This window comes from Hypanus sabinus, chromosome 7 (assembly GCF_030144855.1).
Source record: "Hypanus sabinus isolate sHypSab1 chromosome 7, sHypSab1.hap1, whole genome shotgun sequence".
In the NCBI taxonomy this organism is placed as follows: domain Eukaryota; kingdom Metazoa; phylum Chordata; class Chondrichthyes; order Myliobatiformes; family Dasyatidae; genus Hypanus; species Hypanus sabinus.
Window position 1 is genome coordinate 96531821 of NC_082712.1, and position 25463 is coordinate 96557283.

The window sequence follows — 25463 nt, forward strand, 5'->3', positions numbered from 1 at the left end:
GGAACGGGGAACTAATTAAAATGGTTGGCCACTGGGAATTCCTGCCTGTTATGAACAGAGTTGTTCTACATTGGGTCTCACAAGTGTAAAGGCCACACCAGGAGAACCTGATACAATAGATGACCCCGAAAGATTCCCAGGTGATATGTTGCCTCAGCTAAGAGGACAGTTTGGGGCTATGAATGGTAGTGAGGGTGGAGGTGAATAGGCAGGTGTAACACTTCCACTTGCAGGGAGAGCTGCCAGGAGGGAGTAAAGTGCCAAATGTTAGTTTCAAACGGAATATGTGTTGTTCCTCCAACCCAAGTATGGCCTCATCCTGACAGTGGAGGAGGCCATGGATGGACATATTGGAACGGGACTGGGAAGTGGAATTGAAATGGGTGACCACTGGGAGGTCCAGCTTCTTTTGGCAGACCGAGCATAGGTACTCAATGAATAGGTTTCCCAATCAACGTTGGGTCTTACCCATGTACAGGAGGCCACACTGAGAGCACTGGACACAATATATGACCCCAACAGACTCACAGGTGAAGTGTCACCTCACCTGGAAGGGCTTTTAAGGGTCCTGATTGGTAGTGAAGGAGGAGGTGTAGGGGCAGGTGTAGCACTTGTTTCACTTGCAAGCATAGGTGCCAGGAAGGAGATCAATGGGAAGGGTCAAGTAGACAAGGGAGTCAAGTAGGGAGCGATCCCTGCAGAAAGCATAAAGTAGGAATGGGAGGGAAAGAAGTGCTTGGTGGTGGGAACCCGTTGGAGGTGGCAGAAACTTCAGCCATGAAGGGAGGTGGGGTGGTAGGTGAGGACAAGAGGAACCCTATCCTTGGGAGGGTGGCAGGAGGATGGGGTAAGAGCAGATGTGCATGAAATGGAAGAGATGTGGTTGACGGCAGTGTGGAGTAAGGGAAGCTCCTTTCTTTGATAAAGAAGGACATCTCCTTCATTCTAGAATGAAAAGCCTCAACCTGAGAGCAGATGCGGCGGAGCTGGAAGAATTGAGAGAAGCGGGTGGCGTTTTTCCAGTGATGGTGTGGGACGAGGTGCAGGGCAGGTAGCTGTGAGAGTCCATGGGTTCGTAATAGACATCAGTGGATAAGCTGTCTCTGGAGATAGAGACAGTGAGGTTGAGAAAGGGGAGGGAGGTGTCAAAAATGGAGCAAGTGAATTTGAGGGCAGGGTGGAAGTTGGAGGCAAAGTGGATGAAGTCGATGAGTTCAGCACAGGTGCAGGGAGCAGCACCAATGCAGATGTCAATGTAGTGTAGGAAAAGTGCTGGACAGTTGTCCATGTAGGCTTGGAACATAGACTGTTCCACACAGCCAACAAACATGCAGGCATAGCTGGGACCCATGCGAGAGCCCATGGCTACCCCTTTAGTTTGAAGTAAGTGAGAGGAGGCAAAGGAGAAATTATTCAGAGTGAGGATAAGTTCTGCTGGGTGAAGGAGTGTGGTGGTGGAGGGGAATTGTTTAGGTCCGGTGTCCAGAAAACAATGGAGAGATTTGCCCTTCCTAGTGGTGGATGGAGGTGTATGCTGACCCACCACCACATCAGTAATTCATCAATAATAACTTCTATTTCTTTACTATTGACAGATAATTGCACTGCATTGGTTCCTGGTAATGCCGGCAAATATTATAAACTGGTTGTCAGTGATAAGAAGGGAGCATGTCTTTCAATATGTGATTCAGCAAGGAATGACTCAATGAAGTGTGGAAATGGAATGTGCGGAATGACAAACAATGGACCCTTGTGCTAGTAAGAATTGACAATTATTGTTCTCTGAATATTTTCATATCTTTGCAGCCTTAATAGTATTCTTCAGTGCAGTAAAGTTCCACAGACATGAAATCATGAAGCATAAATAACTTCATGAGGAGTCCACGCCATTTCCTTTCTTAGGTGAAATTCTTAGATGGAGTGGATTTGCCAATGCAGTCTGGGTTCAATGTTCAAGGATCTGCAATATCTCGAGTCTCTAGATTTTATGAACTGTTGGACATTATTCATATTGATACCTAAACCAATTTCCATTCCACTATTTTTAGATGATACTTTGTAATGTAATAGAACTTTTCAGTGGGCCTTTGTTAGAAAGAATGTGACCTCAAGTACCCAGTCAAATTTCTTGACGGTTAGGATTTCATTAAAAATGAATTTTAACACTTGAAATATGCCCAAAACTCTGTCACTGCTCAGGCAGAACAGATGCATCAGTTCTAATAGTTGTGCAATTGTGGCAATGTGGGATGGATTTTCAGCCCTGAGGACCCCAAAATACAAAACCAAAAGCAAGTTCAGCCTATAATAATGATCTTTTCCTTCACTTTCTTCCAGTTGTGATGTGAGTCGAGACTACTGGTACTTTGGTGCTCACTGTGATCATGCGATTCACAAGAATGGACTAATTGCTGGTTTATCAGTGACACTAATTGTACTTGTCCTTGGCCTTCTGGCTATTACCATCTACAACATGAAGTTTCGCAGGACCATAAAGCAATTTGAAAGCAAAGGGTATAGTAAAATATATCCATTTTTATATTTTAATATAATTATTATGTTTTCATTCTGGAGATCCTGAGGATAGCAAAGACATCTCCTGAAATAAAATTTCCTAAAACTGAAAACTCTTGAAAAGTTACTAAGTGAGCACTTGAAGAACCATAACCTTCTGCTCTCCTTCTGTACTGTAAATTGTTTCTCTGACTAACCAAATGACTGAATTTCTGGCTCCAGTGTCTTTACATTCTTGTAAAAATAGATTCATCGGATCTTGAAAAAGGCTTTGATATACAAGGAATTAAATGGAAAAGAGTGTCAGGCTGAATTCTGAAGAAAGTTAGGCTCGACTTGACGTTCAAAGTTCAACCAGGATCCTTTTTTTTAGAGATTAAAGCTTAGCTTTATTTGTCATATGCGCATCAAAACATCAAACCATACTGTGAAATGTGTTTTCCTTTTTTTTGAAAACTTTTTTATTGCGTTTTAAGTGATTACAGAGTAAAGTATGTGAAAAAAAGTATACATCCCTTCCCCCCTCCCCTTAACCCCTCCCCCCTAACTTCCCTATAGAAAAAAGAGAGTAAGAAAGAAAGAAAAAAAAAGGAAGAGTGCCTGGTTGTTGGAAGATCTCCACAAGCTCCATGGAGTTCGTAATAACTTTAGTATATATATTTATTTCTTTCCCCAATTGTTTCATCTTCAGAGCACCTATATATTTAGTCCTGTCTTTTGTAAATAAGGGCACCAAATTTTCAGAAATATTTCATATTTATCTCTTAAATTATAAGTAATTTTTTCTAATGGAATATAGCCATAAATTTCTTTCTTCCAACGATCTATACTTAAATATGTATCCGATTTCCAAGTAACTGCAATAGCCTTTTTGGCTACTGCCAGTGCAATTTTTATGAATTCTTTCTGATATTTATTTAGTTTGAGTTTCGGTTTTATCCCTTCAATATCACCTAGTAAGAGTAATATTGGATTATGATGAAGTTGTTTTCCTGTAATTTGTTCCAGTAAAAGTCTTAAATTTCTCCAAAAAGGTTGAATTTTAGAACAAGACCATGTAGAATGTAAAAAAGTACCAGTTTCTTGGTTACATCGGAAACACTGATCAGATAAATTTGGATTTAATTTATTTATTTTTTGTGGTATATTATATAATTGATGTAGAAAATTATATTGCACTAATCTTAACCGAACATTTATTGTATTTGTCATACTATCAAGACATAGTCTTGACCAATTTGTTTCTTCAATTTTAATATTCAAATCATTTTCCCATTTTTGTCTTGACTTATGGACTCCTTGTTTAATTGCCTGTTTTTGAATCAAATTATACATACAAGATATAATTATTTTAATATTTCCTTTTTGAATTAAAATTTCTATTTCATTAGATTTCGGTAATAACATTGTTTGACCTAATTTTTCTCTTAAATAAGCCCTTAGTTGAAAGTAACAAAATAAAGTGTTATTTGATACTTTATATTTATTCTTTAATTGATCAAATGACATTAATATACCTCCTTCAAGACAATCTCCTATATATCTAATCCCTTTTTGAAACCAATTATATAAAAGTTGATTGTCCATTGTAAAAGGAATAAGTCTATTTTGAATTAAAGATCTCTTTGCTAACAAAGATTTTTTTGTCTCATCATCAACATTTATCTTATTCCATAAGTCAATCAAATGTTTTAATATAGGAGATTCTTTCTTTTCCCGTATCCATTTAGATTCCCATTTATATATAAAATCTTCTGGTACATTTTCTCCTATTTTATCTAGTTCTATTCTAATCCATGCCGGTTTATCTTTCTTGAAAAAAGATGCAATAAATCTAAGTTGATTTGCTTTATAACAATTCTTAAAATTTGGAAGTTGTCACCCTCCTAGATCAAATTTCCATGTCAATTTTTCCAACAATATTCTTGACATCTTACCTTTCCAGAGAAACTTCCTCACATATTTGTTTAACTCTTGAAAAAACTTCTGGGATAATTGTATTGGTAATGATTGAAATAAATATTGTAGTCTAGGGAATATATTCATTTTTATAGTATTTACTCTACCTACTAATGTTATTGGTAATGCCATCCATTTATCAAGATCTTCCTGAATTTTTTTCAAAAGTGGTGAATAATTTAATTTGTATAAGTTTTTTATGTCATTATCAACTCTTATACCTAAATATTTTATATCATTTGCCGGCCATCTAAATTGAGTTATTAATCGACATTGACTATAGTCTCCATTAGTAAGAGGTAAAATTTCACTTTTATCCCAATTTATTTTATAACCTGATATTTTCCCATATTCTTCTAATCTATAAGATAATTTGCGTAATGAATGTAATGGATCTGTTAAATAAAGTAGAACATCATCATCAAATAAGTTAATTTTGTATTCTTCCTGATTAACTCTAAAACAATATCTGGGTCCATTCTAATTAATTCAGCTAATGGCTCTATTGCCAACACAAACAAAGCAGGTGATAATGGACAACCTTGCCTAGTTGATCTTGTTAACTGAAATGTTGTTGAAATTTGACCATTTGTCACTACTTTAGCTTTGGGATTAGTATTTAAGGTTTTAATCCATTTTATAAATGATGTTCCTAATCCATATTTTTCCAATACCTTAAATAAAAAATCCTATTCCAATCTATCAAATGCTTTTTCTGCATCTAAAGCAACTGCCACACTCGTTTCCTCTCTCTTTTGCGCTAAATGGATTATACTAAATAACCGTGTTACATTATCTGCCGATTGTCTATTTTTGATAAATCCTGTTTGATCCATATGCACTAATTTTGGTAAGCATTTAGATAATCTATTAGATAAGATTTTTGCTATTATTTTATAATCAGTGTTTAATAAAGAAATAGGTCTATATGATGCTGGTTTAAAAGGTCTCTATCTTTTTTTGGCAATACTATTAAAATAGATGTTGAAAAAGATTCTGGAAGTTTATGCATTCTTTCCGCTTGATGTAATAACTCCATAAAAGGAGGAATTAATAAATCTTTAAACTTTTTATGAAATTCAGGCGGAAAACCATCTTCTCCTGGAGATTTATTACTTTGAAGTGATCCCAGAGCTTCTTCAACCTCCTTCAATGTAAAAGGCATACCTAATTCCTTCTGTTCTTCTGTATTTAATTTTGGAAGAGTTATTTGTGATAAAAATCTTTCTATCTTGACATCATTTTTTTTTTGATTCTGATTTATACAACTCAGAATAAAAATTCTTAAAAGCTTCATTAATTTCTAGAGGCTTATAAGTAATTTTATTCACTTTTGTTCGAATTGCATTTATTGTTTTAGAAGTCTGATCTGTTTTTAACTGCCATGCAAGGACCTTATGTGATCTTTCACCTAGTTCATAATATCTCTGTTTAGTTCTCATAATTGCTTTTTCTGTTCGATATGTCTGGAGTGTATTATATTTTAACTTCTTATTAATAAGTTGTCTTCGTGTTTCTTCTGTCATATTTCTTTGAGATTCTTTTTCTAATTTTATAATCTCTTTTTCCAATTGATCTATTTCTATCATATATTCCTTCTTAATTTTAGAAGTATAACTTATTATCTGACCTCTCAAATATGCCTTCATTGCTTCCCACAATATAAATTTATCATCAACTGAATGTGAATTTGTATCTAAAAAGCACTGAATCTGCTTTTACATAAAATCACAAAAATCTTGACGTTTTAGTAGAATTGAATTAAATCTCCATCTATAAATTGATTCCTCTATCTATCATTATCTTTGTCATTATTAAAGGAGAGTGATCAGACAATATTCTTGCTTTATATTCCACATTTTTCACTCTATCTTGTATTCGTTGATAATAGGAAAAAATCTATCCTTGAGTATGTTTTATGTCTAGTTGAATAAAATGAATAATCTCTTCCTTTTGGATTGATTCTTCTCCATATATCAATCAAATTTAAGTCTTTCATCAATGATACAGTTAATTTTACTACTTTTGATTTTGTTGATCTATCTAAAACTGAATCTAGACAAAAATTAAAATCTCCACCTATTAATATTTTGTCATGTGCATTAGCCAAATTCAAAAAGACCTCCTGTATAAATTTTACATCATTTTAATTTGGTGCATAAATATTCATAAGAGTCCATAGTTCTGAAAAAATTTGACAATGTATAATTAAATATCTTCCTGCCGAATCAATTAATACATTTTGTATTTTAATTGGTAAATTTTTATTAACCAAAATTGCAACTCCTCTCGCCTTTGAGTTAAATGAAGCTGCAATAACATTTCCAACCCAGTCTCTTTTTAATTTCTGATGTTCTAAGTCCGTTAAGTGAGTTTCTTGTAAGAAAGCTATATCTATTTTCATTTTTTTAATATATGTTAAAATTCTTTTTCTTTTTACTGGTCCATTAAGCCCATTAACATTAAAACTTTAAAAATTCAATAAATTAGTCATTGTTTTTAATTATGTTACTCCAATCTATAATAATGCCTAATCTTTCAACTTTCGTGGTATCCTGGGAAATCTTTTTGGAAGTCCCCATGTTGCTATGTGTGTCCCCACCAATCATCCAGGCAAAAGAATAGAAGAAAAATAGAGTATAAAGAAAAAAACAAAATACCCCCCTACTAATGTTGTGAAAGAAAAAAAACACATTACCCCCGTCTATTTGTACGGGTCATGGCAATCGCCATGATTACACACGTGAATCCCGTAGTAACCGATTCAAAGCTCCCCAGCCCCCCCAACATAAGAAGTATATATATAAGAAAAGAAAAAACATACTATTCCCAATTAATATTTCTAAGATTTTACTTTTCTCCCTTGTATCATCCTTAAATGTCCATCAGTTCCATTCGCTATCTCTGTCTTCGTCTTTAACCATTACGTTTAGAAGTCTCTATGTTTAATTAACGAAGAGATGGAAGTTTTTGTGCAAACACCTCAGCATCTCGATAATCGGAAAAAAATCTTTTTCCCTCCTCCAAAAAAATTATCAGTGTTGCTGGGTGACGCATTAAAAATTTATAACCTTTTTCCCATAAGACTTTTTTAGCTGAATTAAATTCTTTCTTTCTCTTCAAAAGGTTATAACTTATATCAGGATACAAAAGAACTGGTTTCTCTGCTATCATCAATGGACCCTTTCTCCTTTTGGCACCTTGGGCAGCCGCCCTCAAAATCTTTTCTTTATCCTGGTATCTTAAACATCTTATCAAAATTGATTGCGGATTTTGATCATCTTGAGATCTTGGCCTCAAGACTCTGTGCACCCTTTCAATCTCAATTGAAGTTTCTTCTCCCATTTCCAATTTTTCAGGGATCCATTTTTGAAAAAACTTTATTGGGTCTTCTCCTTCGGTATCTTCTTCAAGTCCAACAATTTTAATATTGTTGCGTCTACTAAAATTTTCAAGCTTATCAATTTTTTCCAAGAGTTGTTTTCTTTCTGATGTCCAGGCATTATTATCATCTTCCATTTTCTTCATTCTTCCATCCATATCTTCCATTTTAATTTCCAAATCTGTAATTTTCTTTTCCATTTTTTCCTGTTTCTTTGTCATTTTATCAAACATACTCTCCATATTTATTATTTTTTCTTTAATTACTTTTTGGTTACTTTTAATTACTTTTAATGCATTTCATTTATGCATTATTTGCCTCAAAGTCTTTTTTGTATTTTCAGAGGAACTTTCATCTTCATCTTCGTCTGATTTTTCCAGAGAATCTGACTCTCTGTCAGATTCACTTTCACTGTCGGTTTCAGTCGCTGCTGGGTTTTGTAGTTCTGGTTGCCCTCGTTTGCGCATGCTCGTTCCTTTACGCTTGCGCAGTTCTCGTTGATCTTTTCCTTTAGAAATGGCCGATGCTGCCGCAGTTTCCTGTTCTGTTTCGCTAGTGATGTATTGTACCTGAGTCCGCGGTTCTTCGGTAGAAGTAGGCCTTGATTCTGTTCCAACTTGAGCTGTCTTCGCGGTAGTAGTTTTCTTCGTCCTCTGTTTATGAGGCACAGCTTAAAACAATCCGAAGTAGTTTATAAGTAATCTTAAGAAAGTATTGACTAACTTTTCTTCACTTAAACATTAATTTATTGATTTTTTTACGGGAGGGCTGGGTTCCAGCGTCTCGATCCTACGTCATCACGTGACGTCCCCCTCAACCAGGATCCTTTTGAATGTCAGAACATGGTCAAGGGGCTTGTCTGCATTTTGCATAAGTTCTGAATAGAAAGGAAATTGTAGTTCCAAAAATGCAAATAGATTGGCAAAACCAGAATTATTGAAGGGATGTGGGAATAATTATGCTTACTGCTTATCTTCTCGTCATTTTTTTAAGCTTTAAAGGATTATGACTAGGTAACGTGGACTGTGATATGTTGAGTAACCTTGAGCAGTCCTGTTGAACAAAGTACAGAGCCTTGTCTAGTACAAGGTAGTGGTAAATTCAAAGCTAATCTGTAAAGCAGCATTTTGTGTGAGCCAATGGTCAATCAATAAATCAGCTTCCACTGGAGTTAAAATTCATTCAAATTGAGTTATTTTAGCACACAGTGAACTTGGGTCTTGGTGCAGAAAAGAAAAGAAATGGGTGATAAGATCGGAATCAGAGGGTCGTTTCTCAGAATGAAGGCTGATGACTCGCAATGCTGTCTTTGGAACCCTGGTTGTTTGTTATTTATATCAACAATTTGAATGTGGATGCATAAGGCTTGATTAGTTTTTTGATGACAACATTCAGATGTGCAGTTGATGGTGAGGAGATTGCTGGCTGATCTTGATCATTTAGGCGAGTGAGCTGAGGAGTGACAAGTGGATTTCAATACAGATAACTATGAGGTTATATGATGCAGTTTGGAAAGTGAAACCATCGTCGGACTTGCTGTATACTATAAATAAATAGGACACTAGGGCTATAATGGAACAATGGGTCCTCGGAGTACAAGTACTTATTTCATTAAGAGCAGCATGACAGGTAGACAGGGTGGTGAAAAGGGCATTTAGCATATTGGCCTTCATCAGTCAGGGCACTGAGTACAGGAATTGAGTTAGAGAGTCACTTGACTGTAGACATAGCAGCAGAATTAGACCATTTGGCCCATCAAGTCTGCTCCGCCGTTTCATCATGCGTTATTTTCTCTCTCAATCCCAGTCTCCTGCCTTCTCCACCTAACCTTTAACGCTCAGAATCTGTTGAATAATCAACAGCCATCTTTGGCTTCTGTGGCAATGCATAGTACCCCCGGCTAAAGAAATTCCTTCCAATTTCTATTCCAAATGGATTCTAGAGTCTTGGAGTCTCTAGTCCAAGACTCACCAACAACAAGAAAAATCGTCCCCACATACACTGTATCTAGGCCTTTCAATATTTGATGTTTTAGTGAGACCCCCCCCCCCCTTAATCTTACAGTACTCAGCTTAATACAGGCCCAAAGAATATTAACCCTTTCATTCCCGGAATGATTCATGTGAACCTCCACTGGATCCTATCCAATGTGAGAACATATTTTCTGAGATAAGGGGCTCAAAACTGCTCGCAATACTCCAGGATTGGCCTGACTGATGTCTTATCAAGCCTTGACATGACTTTTATGTTCTTGCCCTTTCAAAATGAATGTTAACATTGCAGTTGACTTCCTTACCACTGACTCAACCTGCAAGTTAACCTTCAGAGAATCCTGCACAAGGACTCTCAAGTCCCTTTGCAATTCTGATTTTCAATTTTCAGCCCATTTAGAGAATAGTCTGCTCCATTGTTCCTTCTACCAAAGTACATGACCTCACACTTCCCTGAACTATATTCCATGTGTATCTTTGCCCTTACCCCTCATCTGTCTGTCCTTCTACAGACTCACTGTGTCCTCAGAACCACCTGCTCCTCTACCTATCTTCATGTCATCTGAAAAAACTTGGACACAAAGTTATCCAAGTCATTGATATATAACATGAAAAGAAGCGGTCCCTGCACTGACCCGTTCGGAACACCATACAGCAAACCGGATAAAGCCCCTGAGATTTCTATTCTTTCCCTTATGACAGAGAGACAAACTTTTCATGTAGTTATTTAATTATAGGTATTCAGTGATAAGGCCAATCAATGTAGAGTCATTTGCAAATCTGATTAGCAGATTGGAGCTGTGGGTGGTGACACAGTCATGGGTTTACAGAGAGTAAAGGAGGGGGCTTAGTACACAGCACCGAGGGGCACCTGTGCTGAGGGTCAGAGGGGTAGGGGCGAGGGAGCCCACTCTTACCACCTGCTGGTGATCTGACAAGTCCAGGATCCAGCTACCCAAAGTAGAGTGAAGGCCGAGGTCTCTGAGCTTCTTGTCAAGCCTGGAGGGAATTATGGTGTCGATTGCTGAACTGTAGTCCAAGAGCAGCATTCTCACATAAGCATCCTTCTTCTCTGGATGTGTAAGGACGGTGTGTAGAGCTGTGGCTATTGTGTCAGCTGTCGATCGGTTTTGTCGGTAGGTGAATTGCAGGGGGTCCAGTGTGGGTGGCAGCAAGATGCAGATACAGTCCTTGTCCAGCCTCTCAAAGCATTTGATTATTATTCAGGTGAGTGAGACAGGACACCAGTCTTCCAGACATGTTACCTTGGACTTTTTAGGTACCGGAACCATAGTGAATGTTTTGAAGCAGGAGGGTACTCTACACTGGGAGAAGAAGAGATTAAAAACATCTGTAAACACACCAGCCAGCTGTGCTGTGCACATCCTGAGCACTCACACTGGGATGCCGTCCGGTCCCGCAGCCTTGTGAAACCTCAGCCCCAGAGATGACCAAGCTGCCGGTCACATCAGCTGTAAGTCTCCTCAGGGGCTCAGTATTGGCGACATTGAATCGACATTAAAAGGATCTAGCTCATCTGGGAGAGAGACGACGATGTTGGCAGCATCATCGCATTTAGCTTTGAAGTCTGCGATGGTGTGCAGAACTTGCCATCAGCTGCGTGTGTTGTTGGTGGAGGGTTGTGTCTGGATCTTCTCCCTGTATTGTTGTTTCACTGCCCTGAAGACTGCGCAGATCGTAGCTGCATTTCTTGAGCTCCTGCTTCTTATCGACCACGTAAGCTCTTTTTTTTACCAACAGACCCTCCACACCCCCTCTACCTCCTTGCTTGTTCTTTCGATACAATGTGTTTCCTTCTATGTTCAGCTCCAAACTATGACCTTCCTTCAGCGACACCAAGTTACCTGCAATCTCTAACTGTGCTGAAAGATCATCCACCTTATTGCATATACTACATGCATTTAAGTATAACACCTTCAGTCTGGTATTCATCACCCTTTTCAATTTTGCCCCCAGGTTACACTTCAACTCAGTTTTGCTCGATCATCTGCCTGTTCTTCCTCACAGTCTCACACTGCATCTATTTGTATAAAACTGCCCATCTTCAGCGCCATCACTCCAGTACCCATCCCCCAGCCAAATTATTTTAAACCTTCCCCAAAAACTCTATCACACCTGTCTACAAAGATATTGGACCCCCTGGGGTTTGTGTGTAACTCGGCCTCTTTGTGCAGGTCATACCTTCCCCAGAAGAGATCCTAATGATCCAGAAATCTGAACCCTGCACATTGCACCAGTTCCTCAGCCACACATTCATCTGCCAAATCATCCCATTCTTACCCTCACTGGTGCGTGGCTCAGACAGCAATTCAGAGATTATTACCCTGGAGGTCCTGCTTTTCAGCTTTCAAACTAATTCCCTACCTTTTTCCAACCTATGTTGTTGATACTAATACATACCATGACCTCTGGCTTCTCGCCCTCCCCATTTATAATGTTGTGGATGCGATCCAAGACATCCCTGAGCCTGGCACCTGGGAGGCTAAATACCAGCTGGGTTTCTTTTTCAGGTCTACGTAATCTCCTGTCTCCTCCTCTGACTATGGAATCCCTTATCACTATGGCACTGATCTTCTCCCTCCTTCCCTTCTGACCCACCGAGCCAGACTCAGTGCCGGAGACTTATTTGATTCACATTCTCCCTGGTAGGTCATCCCTTCCCAACAGTACCCAAAGCAGTATACCTGTATTGATTGTAACAGCCACATGGGCACTCTACACTGGCTGGCTATTCCCTTTCCCACTCTTGACAGTCACCCAGGTACTTGCCTCCTGCAACCTAGGGATGACTATCTCCCTGTAGCTCCAATCTACCACCTCTTCATTCTCCCACGTGAGCTGAAGTTCACTGAGTTGCAATTCCAGTTCCTTAATACAGTCTCTAAGAAGCTGCAGCTCGATGCACTTTGTGTAGATGTGGTTATCATGGAGTCTGGATGTCTCCCAAAGTTTCCACATCTCACACAAAGACCCATACCATTAACTTTGCACCCATACTGAGTGCAAGAGCTATGTACAAATAGATAAATAAAGAGAAAAAAATGTGCTGGAACCTTACTTAGAACCTCTGCCCGTGCCTAGTCAAGCCTATTCTTGCTAAAGCCTGTTGAGCCAAAGGCTCTAACATTGGCCTACTCCAGTGTGGGCCGCTCCAACAATGCCACTCTGCTTACATCTCTCTTCTTATTGGCTCAAATGAAATTCAGTCCCAACAAGATTTGTTATTTTCAAAGGCTCCGCCTGACAGCAATGTCCCTCTCTCACTCACTGCTTCAAATTATGACTCACTCCCAATGAGATTCATTCTTTTCAAATGGCTCCCACCTTGCAATGCCATCTTTAGCACTACAGAACAGAAACAGGCCCTTAGGCCCATCTCATCTGTTTTGGTCTGGTGTTCCGCCTTGTCCCATCCACTTCAACGGGGACCATAGCCTTCCATAATCTTTCTCATCCAAGTGTCTATTACCACATTCTCATTTAAATCATTACCATAGATGATAAACAACAATGAACCCAAATGTCAAAGTGCCACACATGAGGCTGCTTAACAAAATAAGATCCCATAGTACTACAGAACAGATATTAGCATGGATAGAAGATTGACTGACAGGAAGGAGGAAAAGAGTGGGAATAAAGGGGGCTTGTTCTGTTTGGCAGCTGGTGGTTAGTGGTATTCCACAGGGGTCTGTGTTGGGACAGTGTTATACAGTATATCAATAATCTGATGATGGAAGTGATGGCTTTCTGGCCAAGCATGCATTAAGTTATGTGGAGGGGCAGATGGTGTTAAAGAAGAGGAGTCATCAGAAGGAATTAGGCAGATTGGGAGAATGGGCAAAGAACTTGCAATGGAATTGCAGGAAGTGTATGGTCAGTCATGCACTTTGTTAGAAGGAATAAAGGCATACACTTTTTCCTTTGGGGATTAAACGGGAGTCCTCATACGGGATTCCCTAAAGGTTAACTTGCAGACTGAGTCGGTATTAAAGAAGGCAAAATTGGACTGTAGGAAGGGAAGAGAGATGAATGGACAGATGTTGCATCTCCAGTGACATGAAGATCAGTGGGTGGGGAGGACAAGGGAACAGATGTTTGGATTAAGCGTGACTGGTTAAAGAGCTCCAAAAGAACTGACAGATTTGTGGACTTTAAAAAAATCAGACTCAATCAGGTTAGGCAGGGATGTGTGGCTGAGATAAAAGATCAGCCATATTGATGGCAGACCTTGCACAATGGTCAAGTGGCTTATTCATGCTTCTGTTTCTTGTGATCAAAGCTTTCCAATACTGTGAGTTATGTTTTAGTCTTTACTTGCTATTGGTTAAGGAACTTCAGGATTTTCCACAATGCCAATGTAAAGGTGACAATTTATGTCTTGATTAGCAGATAACGTGGAGAACATTGTTTCCATGCATTGCTCCTCTTGTCAATCCTGTTCAATAATAAATTACAACTACATGGTTTATTATTGAAGGTCATACAATCGATTTTCCATATCAGTTATTGTTAAGACAGTGCCTGTAGTGGAAGATTAATGTGCCAGTCACGTGTTTAGCTAGCCCCCCCATGGTCAGCTGCGTGTGGGTCAGTTGATAGTACTTTTGCCTCTTGGTCAAAAGATTGTGGGTTCCTGCTCCACTTCAACAACTGTAGTATGAATGTCTAGGCTCACACTCCAATATCAATGGACTGTTGTTCATTTGGAAGTAACATTTTCAGGTGAATTGTTACACCAAGTTCTGTTTTGTTTTTCAGATCATAGTAAACGATTTCCTGTGGACTTTTGAAGGACAGCAGATGCTTTCTCTGCTGTGCTCTGACTAATATTTGTTCCTCTATCAATATTGCTAAAACAATAATCACTTTGATTTCTATGGGAACTTGCAAACTGGGGATTGGCTACATTATAATTGTAACAAAGTTCCAAAAGTACTGTACAGGAACTCCTTCATACAATATGCAGTGCTACAGAATCACAAATCTTTCTTGATTTGCTTCCCTAACTCGAGCACTTCTGTGTTTTATAGGGACGATCTAAAGAAAGAAATAATGGACAAGTGGGAAGATGATGAATGGGAATGGAGCAATCCTGGGATCGACATTGTTATTGATGAAAGCACCAAAAACATTGATGGTAATGCATGACTTTGCACAAATATGCATGAAACAGTAATAAAATAGCAAGAACTCTATTTTAAATGGGCTGCTCAGAAGACTCTGTGTTGCTTACGTCAATTTTCTGTGTTTTCTCATTACCAATTCTGAAATTGGTAGGAAAGTCAAACATCAGAGAAAAAAATCCTTTGGCCCACCACGTTCATGCCAACTTTCAACTGCCCATCTATAGAAATCCATTTTACCATTCTATGCCTCGGTAATTCTAGTGCTTATCGAGATATTTCATAGATGTTGTAAGAGCCTTTGTCTCCAATACCCTCCTCAAGCAGTGCTCTTCAGATCTCAACCATTCTGTTAGTGAAAAAAAGCTTCTTTCTATCTTCTCTTAATGTGAACGCTCCTGAACTTAAATCTAGGTGTCCTGATTCTCAACAGCTCTGCCTTGAGGAAAGCTTCTTCATGTCTACCCTATCCAAGGTGTTCCTCACGTTGTACAACTCTATTAGCTTTCTCCTTAGCTTTTTTCACTCCATGAATGACAGACCCAGCCTATCCTGTTATTCCTCATAACTGAGTTACTCCATCCCAGGCAACATCCTGGTGAATCATAAAAAATGCAAAGTCTTGAAATCAAAAATAAAACTGAAAATGCTGGAATATCGGAACATCAGGCTGCATCTGTGGGAAGGGAAACAGGGTTAAAATTTCAAGTTGAAGATCTTATGCTCAAATTAGGAAATTGAGAAAAAATCTCATTGAAGTGTAAGGAGAGTGGAGAAGGTATAATACCTCTTCGGGATTAAATTGGGGTGACATTGGGAATAAGTAGCAAGCTATCTACTTGATGCATGAATGGGTATAGTTAGAGGATGAACACATGGACCAAAGGACAGTGCACGGTGCAGAGGACGAGAAGATGTTCAGCAAATCAGGCTGGGAAGTCGTCCACTTTCAGAGAGAGAGAAAAAAGATCAAAATCAAGAAAGGAATCAGAAACAGCCAAGAAGGAACAAAGCAAGAGAAGCAAACAAATTTCACTGCAGAATGAATAGAGCTTTCTTTCTGGAAGAGAAGTGGCAGTAAATGAAGATCGAAACAACTGCTGATGCTGAAAGTTTAATTTTCATAGAAGTTCTCATGGAGCTATAGAAATTCAATTTAAGTAGTTTCAGTGTATCCCTGGAGTCTCTCCCAAACTTCAACATCTGGCCAAAGCTAAGTCTTCTAAAACAGACAAAATCATCTGTTAGCCAGCAACATTAAGAGCCAAGGGAGTCATCACTAACTTTGGTTCTGGCTGTATTATGTAAGACTGGTGGAGAATATCAGAAAGTTGTGCCAGCAGGCTCCAAAGCCAGATCTGAAATTTAAAATCTTCAGTTGTAGAACATAATTTAAAAACAATTAAAACAGAAAGTAGTACAGACTGGACAGTTAACAGAGAACAGCAGTGGGAAAACTTGAATTTGTTCATTGCTCCCAACAATGCACAGTTTACCATACATCTTCACAGTGTTTGCTCCATTCAGAGAAATGGGAAATCAGAGTCAGAATCGTAATCAGGTTGAATATCACCGGCAAATGTTGTGAAATTTGTTGTTATGCAGCAGCAATACATTACAATACATGAGGGTAAAATCTGTAAATTAAAGCTAAAATGTACATACACTTTATATTATTATATATATTATATATAAGAAACATCGTAGTGAAGTAATGTTCATGAGTTGAATGTCCGTTCAGAAATCGGATGGCAGAGGGGAAGAAGCTTTTCCTGAATTGCTGAGTGTGTGTCTTCAGGCCCCTGGACCTCCTCCCTCATGGTAGCAATGAGAATAGGGCATGCCCTGGGTGATGGGAGTCCTTTTTGAGACACCACTCCTTGAAGATATCCTGGTTGCTGGGGAGGCTAGTACCCATGATAGAGCAGAATGAGTTCTAGTGCCTGATGGAGCTGACAGCAAATTAGTGTCAATGCACTGATGATAGCAAACTATAAAATGTTCTAAAATTAATTATAAGCCAAAAAAATTTTGACCTTAATGCTGATCTTAATTCTTGATCTGAAAGCTCCATCAAAAGAAGCTTTTCAGCTGAAGTCCCATTGGTAAGTTCAGGGGTAATACACATCATTATGTTTTCTATAAGTCCTTGTGAGAAATCCAGTCCTTAAGAGTCACACAGGCCCAGATCAGTAAAATTGTGATGTTCTGAAAATCAATGCAAATTGAATGTTGCATCATTCACGGCTCTTCATCTGTGAGATCTCCAGCTTCAAAACAATGGCTCAGAAATTCATCCGTACACTTTATTTTCAGCATTCACTGTCTACTAAAGAGGTGTTAAATTCATTAGAACCCACACAACATCAAAGGGCTCAGAAAATGCCTCAGAAAATGCCTGTGTGGTGTCTATAAGGACATGAGGTGCCCTGACACACATCAGAAGCAAAACATTTGGGAGCTCTGCAGTAGAACCGAGTGAATTTTCTCAGGATGAACAAACCAATCTCTAACGAAAAATAGCCTCAATTGAACTTGACCAATCTGGGATCACAGTCACCACACCCTTAGGTAGTTTAAATAGGTCAGTCAACAGAAATTCTATTAGTTCTTCAAGAGCACAACTAATTCTGTGCTCATCAAATCAGAAAAAAGTGGCACCAACCTTTGTCTGAAAGTGAGGTCTCTCACTTTGTGAGAAAAAAGATGACGTGAGTTACCCTGTATCATAGTCATTCGCGAAACATTGTATAGTACCTGCAATCCGGGTTCAATTCCTGCTGCTGCCTGTAAGGACTTTGTATGTTCTCCAGGTGACACCGTGGGATTCCTTTTCCCTCCTACAATCCAAAGCCATACTGGTTGGTAGGTTATTTGTTCATTGTAAATTGCCCTGTGATTAGGCTAGGATTAAATTGTGGGAATAGCTGACTGACACAGCTCGAAGTGCCTATTCCGCACTGTATCTCAGTAAGTTAGTAAATGATCTGTGATTTCTGTAAAAATATGTATTTGATTTGATGATTTTTGTTTGCATTTATATTCAGGTTCAATAGCTGAAAGGGAATCCTGCAGCAGTTCCGGGAGTTATTTGACATCGATACCAACTGGAGAGGTTTGTGTTTATACTGTGTATTGATGATACAACTATGAACCAATTACAATGTCACATGAGAACAATAACTTGAATTTACATAGTATCATTATCGTAAAGAACCACCTCAGTAAGCTTAACAGGCCAATGACCAATCAATAATTCAGCAAAGAATTCAGCAATCCATAGGAAGATGAAAGATGGATTTGAAGGATAATCTCACAGGATTGGAGAGAGGTAGAAAGGTGTAAAAAATATCAAAGCCAAAGACTAAGGTTGCTGAAAAAAAGGCTTAAATTGGCAATGTACAACAGGCCAATAATTGAAGAGTGATGCAGTTTGCTGAGGTTGTGATTGGGAAATGGGAAAGGTGGCAGATGGTCTGGTCATGAAAGGACTTGAAAACAAGGACAAGAACTTTATGACTGTTAAAGTACAAATTTCAAAGTAAATTTCTTATCAAAGTGTATATATGTCACCATATACAACCCCGAGATTGATCTTCTTGTGGGCATGCTCAACAAATCCATAGAATAGTAACTGTAACAGAATCAATGAAAGACCTGAAACTGTTCAACCAGAGCGCAGAAGACAAGAAACTGCAAATGCAAAAATAAGAAACAATAGTAATAAACTAGTCAATAAGTATTGAGAACATGAGATGAAGTGCCCTTAACAGTGAGTTCATTGATTGTGGGAACACTTCAGTGATGGGGCAAGGGAAGTTGAGGTGAAGTTATCTGCTTTGGTTTAAGAGCCTGGTGATTGAGGGGTAATAACTGTTCCTGAACCTGTTGTGAGATTGGAGGCTCTTGTACCTTTATCCCAATGTCAGCTGTGAGAGGAGTGCATGTCCTGGGTGGTGGTCTGATCATGTCTGATGATGGATCCTGCTTACCTGTGTCAGGAATAGCAAGTATCAGTTTTTATCAGGAAACAGATCTGGAGTGTGAACCAGACTGAGAGCAAGTTGACAAATAGAGAGTCTAAAAAAAATCATATTAACGATATGTGCAGAGAACAGTAGCAGAACTTTAATGAACTGTTCAGCCATTGTAGTGAAAGTATGTACAAATTCCTTTTGAAGAATTCAGCTCCAGACCTCCTTTTGATCCAGGTGGTAATGAAAACACAACAAACATAATAAAGTACAAATTGTCTTTAGTGTGCAAGTCATAACTGGTTAATAGCTCTACCAACAGCACTTGGCATCATTTTGTTGATGAAAGAAAGTCGATTTGGTTGGAATGACCAACTGGATATGCCCTGGTTTTAGAGGCAAGGACAAGTCAGGGAAATATTTCACATTGTGGAACAGATGCCAGAGTTAAAATAACACAGGAAATATTTGGCTACATGTTCAGATAGATCTACAATCAGGAAATAAACTCATCCCATAACCTTTGCCTATCTATGACTCTCATCTAATCTTGCTGTCAAATGGAGCTAACTGATTGGATGAAAACTGGCATCAGTGATGGTGGCAAACACAGAAGGAAGCCAGGTTGGATCGTCGACTCAGCATTCCATTCTGAAGATAATTCTGTAAGAGTCATCATCAGCAACAACAATAACAGGTTTTTAACATCCCAAAATAATTAATAACAAGATCTAAACTGCCAAATTGCTGATGGCAATAGTTTAATTCCCATCACCAAATCATTCTCCTTGCTTGTGCATACTGTGTAGTACGATTTATGGAGAAACATAATTTTGTATGTTGTTGAATTTTAGAAAATGGCCAGGAGACTTTTCAAAGTGTAAACTCTAGAATATTCCATGGTATTGGCCATGGCATGCCAGAGGAGACACTGCTATAAAGATAAAGTGGAAATTCTGCCTCCATCAAGTCATTGTACTTGTGATCAAGTGATCAGAATAAGGACTATTAGGGTATGTCCATTGTGGGCCAATCAAAATTGTGGGTTCTGATCGAAAGTGACGTTGCAAGCAGGAAATATTTGTTTAAATGTAATTTTTCATATTATGCTGATTTATCTCCCGTTGCATTGGAAAAGGGAAATCTGACCAAGTGAGCACTTTGTCATTTGGGCTTAAACATTTGGAAATACCGATTTCATTCAGGCTCCATTTTAAAGCTGAACAATCCAAATTACCTCAATACCTCGGCAACCTTCTATAGATGTGTGGTGGAAAGTGCGGCTGCAATACGGCTTTGAACGGAAAATGACTTTGAGCAGAAAACCTACAAAAGGTAGCAGATTTGGACCAGTACATCATGGGTAAAACCCTCCCAACCATTGAGCAGCTCTGCAGGAAACATTGCCGGAGAAAAGCAGCATCCATTGTCAAAGAGTTTCACCAACCAGGCCGTGCCATTTTCTCGCTGTTGCCATCAGAAAGAAGGTACAAGAGCCTCAGGGCTCTCATCAACAGCTTCAGGAACAGTTACTACCATCAGGCTCTTGAACAAAGGGGGATGGTCCTTTGATCTTGTTTACATTTACTGTTCTATAGATTTGCTAAGTATGCCTGCATAAAAAGAATCTCAGTGTGTATGTTGTGACAAGTATTTAATCGGAAGGACAGGAAGGAAGGCATAGGCAGTGGTCTGACTCTGTTAGTAAGAGATGGAGTTACATCTTTAGAAAGAGCTAACGTAGGATCAGAGAATATTGATTCTTTGGAGATGGAATTAAGAAACTCCAAGGGTAAAAAACATGGTGGATATCATATATAGGCCTTCAAATGGTAGCCAAGATGTGTTCCAAAGGGAGCTGGAAAAGGCATGTAATAAGGATAATAACACAGTTATAATGGGGGACTTTAATATGCAAGGGGATCGGGAAAAATCAGTTTGGTGTCAAATCGCAAGAGAGGGAATTTGTTGAATGCCTATGAGATAGCTTTTTAGAGCAACTTATGCTTGAGCCTGCTTGGGGAAAGGCTATCTTAGATTGGGTGTTGTATAATAACCCAGATCTTATGAGGGAGATTAGGTAAAGGAACCCTTAGGAGTCAGTGATCACAAGATTGAATTCATGCTGTAATTTGAGGGGCAGAAGCATAACTCACATGCATCAGTATCACAATGGATAAAAGGGAATTGCAGAGGTATGAGAGTGGAGCCTGCCCAGGGGGATTGGAAGAGGATACTGGCGGGGATGATGGCATAACAGAGATGGCTGAAGTTTCTGTGAATAGTTTACAAAGTGTAGGATAGATAAGTCCAACAGAGCAAGAAGTTCTTGAATGGCAGAGGTAGACAACTGTGGCCGACAAAGGAAAAGGTCTGAGTAAAAGCCAGGGAAAGGGCATATAAGGTTGCAAAAGTGAGTGGGAAGGTGAATGATTGGGAAGCTTTTCAAGTCCAACAAAAAGCAACTAAAAAGCTATAAGAAGGAAAAAAAATTTTTTTTTCAGTTTTATGAGGGGTGATTGATAAGTTCACAGCCTAAGGTAGAAGGAGATGAATTATACAGCTCTCATTACATGCATATGCAGTTCAACTCTTTGAGTGATTGTGCAGAAGTTAATAACTCATCAGGGCTGATTGATATGTTCGTGGCCTAATGTAGAAGGAGATGAGTTATTAACCACTGGACTAAGTGTGTAAATGTAGGAGGGGACTATGTTGAAAAATAAATGTGCTAGGTTGACTCCTTCTACCTTAAGCCACGAACTTATCAATCACTCTTCATATAAAGAGTAAAGGAAGGTGAGAGCTGATATTGGATCACTGGAAAATGATGCTTGTGAGGTAGTAATGGGGAACAAAAAATGGCAGATGAACTTAATGGGTACTTTGCATCTGTCTTGACTGTGGAAGACACTAGCAATGTTGCAGAGTTCTGTGAGTGTCAGGGAGCAGGAGTGGTGCCATTGCTATTACAAAAGGACAGGTGCTAAGCATACTCAGAGGTCATAAGCGGATAAGTCAACTGGACTAGATGGAGGGCATTCCTGAGGCCTGAGAGAAGGATGCTGAAGAGATAATGGATGCATTGGTCAAGATCTTTCAAGAATCTTTTGATTCTGGCATGGTCCTGATGACTGGAAGTTTGTGAAATGTTACTCCACTCCTTAAGAAAGGAAGAAGGCAAAAGAACGGAAATTATAGACCAAACAACACACACAATGAAGGGTCTTGGCCCAAAACGTCGACTGTGCTTCTTCTTATAGATGCTGCCTGGCCTGCTGTGTTCCACCAGCATTTTGTGTGTGTTGTTTGAATTTTCAGCATCTGCAGATTTCCTCGTGTTTGCCCTGGAAATTATAGGCCAAATAGGCCATCCTCAGTGGATGGAAAAGTGTTGGAGACTGTTCTTAAGGATAAGGTTTCGGGTACTTGGAGAATAATTATAAAATATGTCAAAGTCAGCATGGTTTCTATGAAGGGAAATCTTGCCTGACAAATCTGTTCTTTGAGGAAGTAACAAGCAGGGTGGAAAAAGGAGAGGCAATGGATGTCATTTACTTGGATTGTCAGAAGGCATTTGATAAGGTGTCACACATGAGGGTGCTTAGTAAGACAAAATCCTATGGCATTCCAGGAGGGATACTGGCATGGATAGAGGAATGGCTGACAGGCAGGAGGCAGCCAGTGGGAATAAAAGGGGCCTTTTCTGGTTGGCTGCCTGTGACGAATGGTGTTCCTCAGGGGTCAGTAAAGAGGCCACTGCTTTTCACATTGTTTGTCAGTGATTTAGATAATGGAACTGATGGCTTTGTGGCAAAACTCGCGGATGATACGAAGATAGGTCGAGGGGTGGGGAGCAATACGACTGCAGCAGGACTTAGACAAATTGGAAGAATGGGCAAGAAGTGGCAGATGGAATGCAGTGTTGGGAAATGTATGATAATGCATTTTGGGAAAAGGAACAATAGAGCAGACTATTATCAATAGAGAGAAAATTCAAACATCGGAGTTGCAGAGGGACTGAGAAGCCCTTGTGCAAGACTCACAGAAGGTTAATTTACAGGTTGAGTCTCTGGTAAAGAAGGCAAATGCAAAGTTGCCATTTATTTCAAGGGGAATGGAATATAAAAGCAAGGGGAAAATGGTGAGCCTTTATAAGACACGAGTCAGGCCACACTTGGAGTATTCTCTACAGTTTTGGGCCCCATATCTCACAAAGGATATGTTGTCATTAGAGAGTCCCGAGGAGGTTCACGAGGAAGAATGCAGGGAGATCTCATTGAAACCTACTGAACGTTGAAAGGACTAGATCAGGTGGATGTGGAGAGGATGTTTTCTATGGTGGGGGTATTCAGAACTAGAGGGCACAGCCTCAAAATTGAGGGGTGACCCTTTAGAACAGAGGTAAGGAAGATGTTTTGCCAATGAGTAATAAATCTATAGAATACTCTGCCACAGACTGTGGTGGAGGCCAAGTGCATGGGTATATTTAAGGTGAAAGTTGATCGTTTCCAGATCAGTCATGGCATCAAAGGATATGGTGAGAAGGCAGGTGTAAGGGGTTGAGTGGGATCCGGCATTAGCCATGATGGCATGGTGGAGGAGACTCGATGGGCTGAATAGCCTAATTCTGCTTCTATGCTTTATGATCCTATGGTCTAGTCTGATATTAAATTTTGCTTTGAACTATGATTTTTAACAATTTCCTCTTGCTGATGTTTGGTCTGCCTCCAGTGCAGACAGAAAAAATACAACATGTCTCATTCCAATTAAAAATGTTAGCACAAGAAATTGTAATGGATATCATTTTCAGAAAAAGTGAAATATTTGATACAGAGAAATAAATAAATCAATTTTTCTTTTCAGCTGAAAATCCAGAGGCCAAAGATGAATATGGATAATTTCTACGATGATGTGTAAAATGTCCAGATGAAACTGCTGGAACTTTGATCATGTACACGATCTTTATTTTGCTTGAAAGTATTTGTTTGCGCTCTACAAATATAATATGTGTACTTCTTCATGATTTAAATAAAACATACCATGTTGCCCCAAGATAATTGAACAAAATCTAACCAAAGTTAAATAAAGTGGCAATAGGTCCAAAAGTATTAATTCTCTGAGCCATGCAAAATCAAAAGACATTTTCTTAAGGGATGTAAAGAAATTTCTCAATAAGTCCTCTATTAAGCATGTTTCTGTACCAGGAATTTGATGATGACTGAGTTCAATTGATTGCATAATACTGTATAATTAAAAAGGAATGGATCAAAATGCCATTGTTTCCAACTTCCAAGTTTCCTTAAAACACTGAATACTAAATAACCTTTAAAAGGCCAACATACATCTCACCTATTATGAGACAAATGCTTGACACTGTTTTGCTAATGTTATTTTGTTATTCAAGAAGGGAATAATCCTGGAAACAATATACCAGTGTGTGTCACAAGAAGTTACTTGAGGGTGATCTTGAAGCTTTAGTTCTTCGAGGCTTCAGTGAAAAAAAAAAGAGAGGCTTCTTTTGGATAAAGCAAAAGGAGAGAAAAGCTCAATTTTTTTTTCTAAACCTTCTTTATATCTGCTCAGCTAGGACAGTAGAGATGCCAGGCAGGATAGAGGAGTGCTAAGTCTTCAATGATGTGTGAAGGCAGGGAGATCTCTAGTGTCCCTGACAACTACAATTGTGAGAAAGGCTAATGACCTAAAGCCGAGAGGACACCCAACCGCTGATATGCCTGGAAATGAAAATAAGGTCTGATGTTGCAAGGATTGATACACCATTGGAACCTGGAATGTAAGATCCATGTATCAAAGTAAACTAGATGTGGTCAAAAATGAGCTGGCGAGACTAAGCATTGACCTATTGGGAATTAGCAAACTGAAGTGGACTGAAATGGGTCATTTTACATCAGACAGTTGCCAGATCTTCTGCTGTGTGCAGGAAACATGCAGAAAGAATGGAGTGGCTTTAATTGTCAAAAAAAGGGTACCAAAATCAGTGACTGGATACAACCCAAAAATGATAAAATGATCGCAATATGTCTTCAGGGAAAGCCATTCAACATCACAGTGATCCAAGTTTATGCTGCAACCACAGATGCCAAAGAGGATGAAATTGTCCAATTTCATGAAGAATTGCAGCTCCTCCTGGATATGACACCAACATTTATCCAACATTTATCATTGGAGACTGGAATGAAATCACGGAGCACCGGGAGAAACAAGCAACTTTGGCCTTGGAGTACGGAATGAAGCAGGGCATCGACTGGAAGAATTTTGCCAAATTAACTCTCTGGTTATAGCAAATACCCTTTTCCAACAGCCTAAGAGGCAGCTCTATACATGGACATCACCCGACGGTCAACACCGAAACCAGATTGATTATATACTTTGTAATCAGAGATGGAAGAGTTCTGTACAATCAGCTAAAATATGACCAGGAGCAGACTGTGGCTCATACTATAAGCTGTTGGTTGTAATATTCAGAATGAAACTGACA

The 25463-nt window shown here is 39.0% G+C and overlaps 1 long non-coding RNA gene across 1 annotated transcript; it reads left to right on the forward strand.

The window, feature by feature from the left end:
- The first annotated feature begins 3192 nt into the window (after positions 1–3192).
- On the forward strand, positions 3193–24456 carry LOC132397018 (uncharacterized). The gene is made up of 4 exons (XR_009513229.1): positions 3193–8449; positions 14898–15004; positions 18038–18105; positions 23831–24456. It is a non-coding gene; the product is annotated as an uncharacterized LOC132397018 (long non-coding RNA).
- The last annotated feature ends 1007 nt before the right edge of the window (positions 24457–25463 follow it).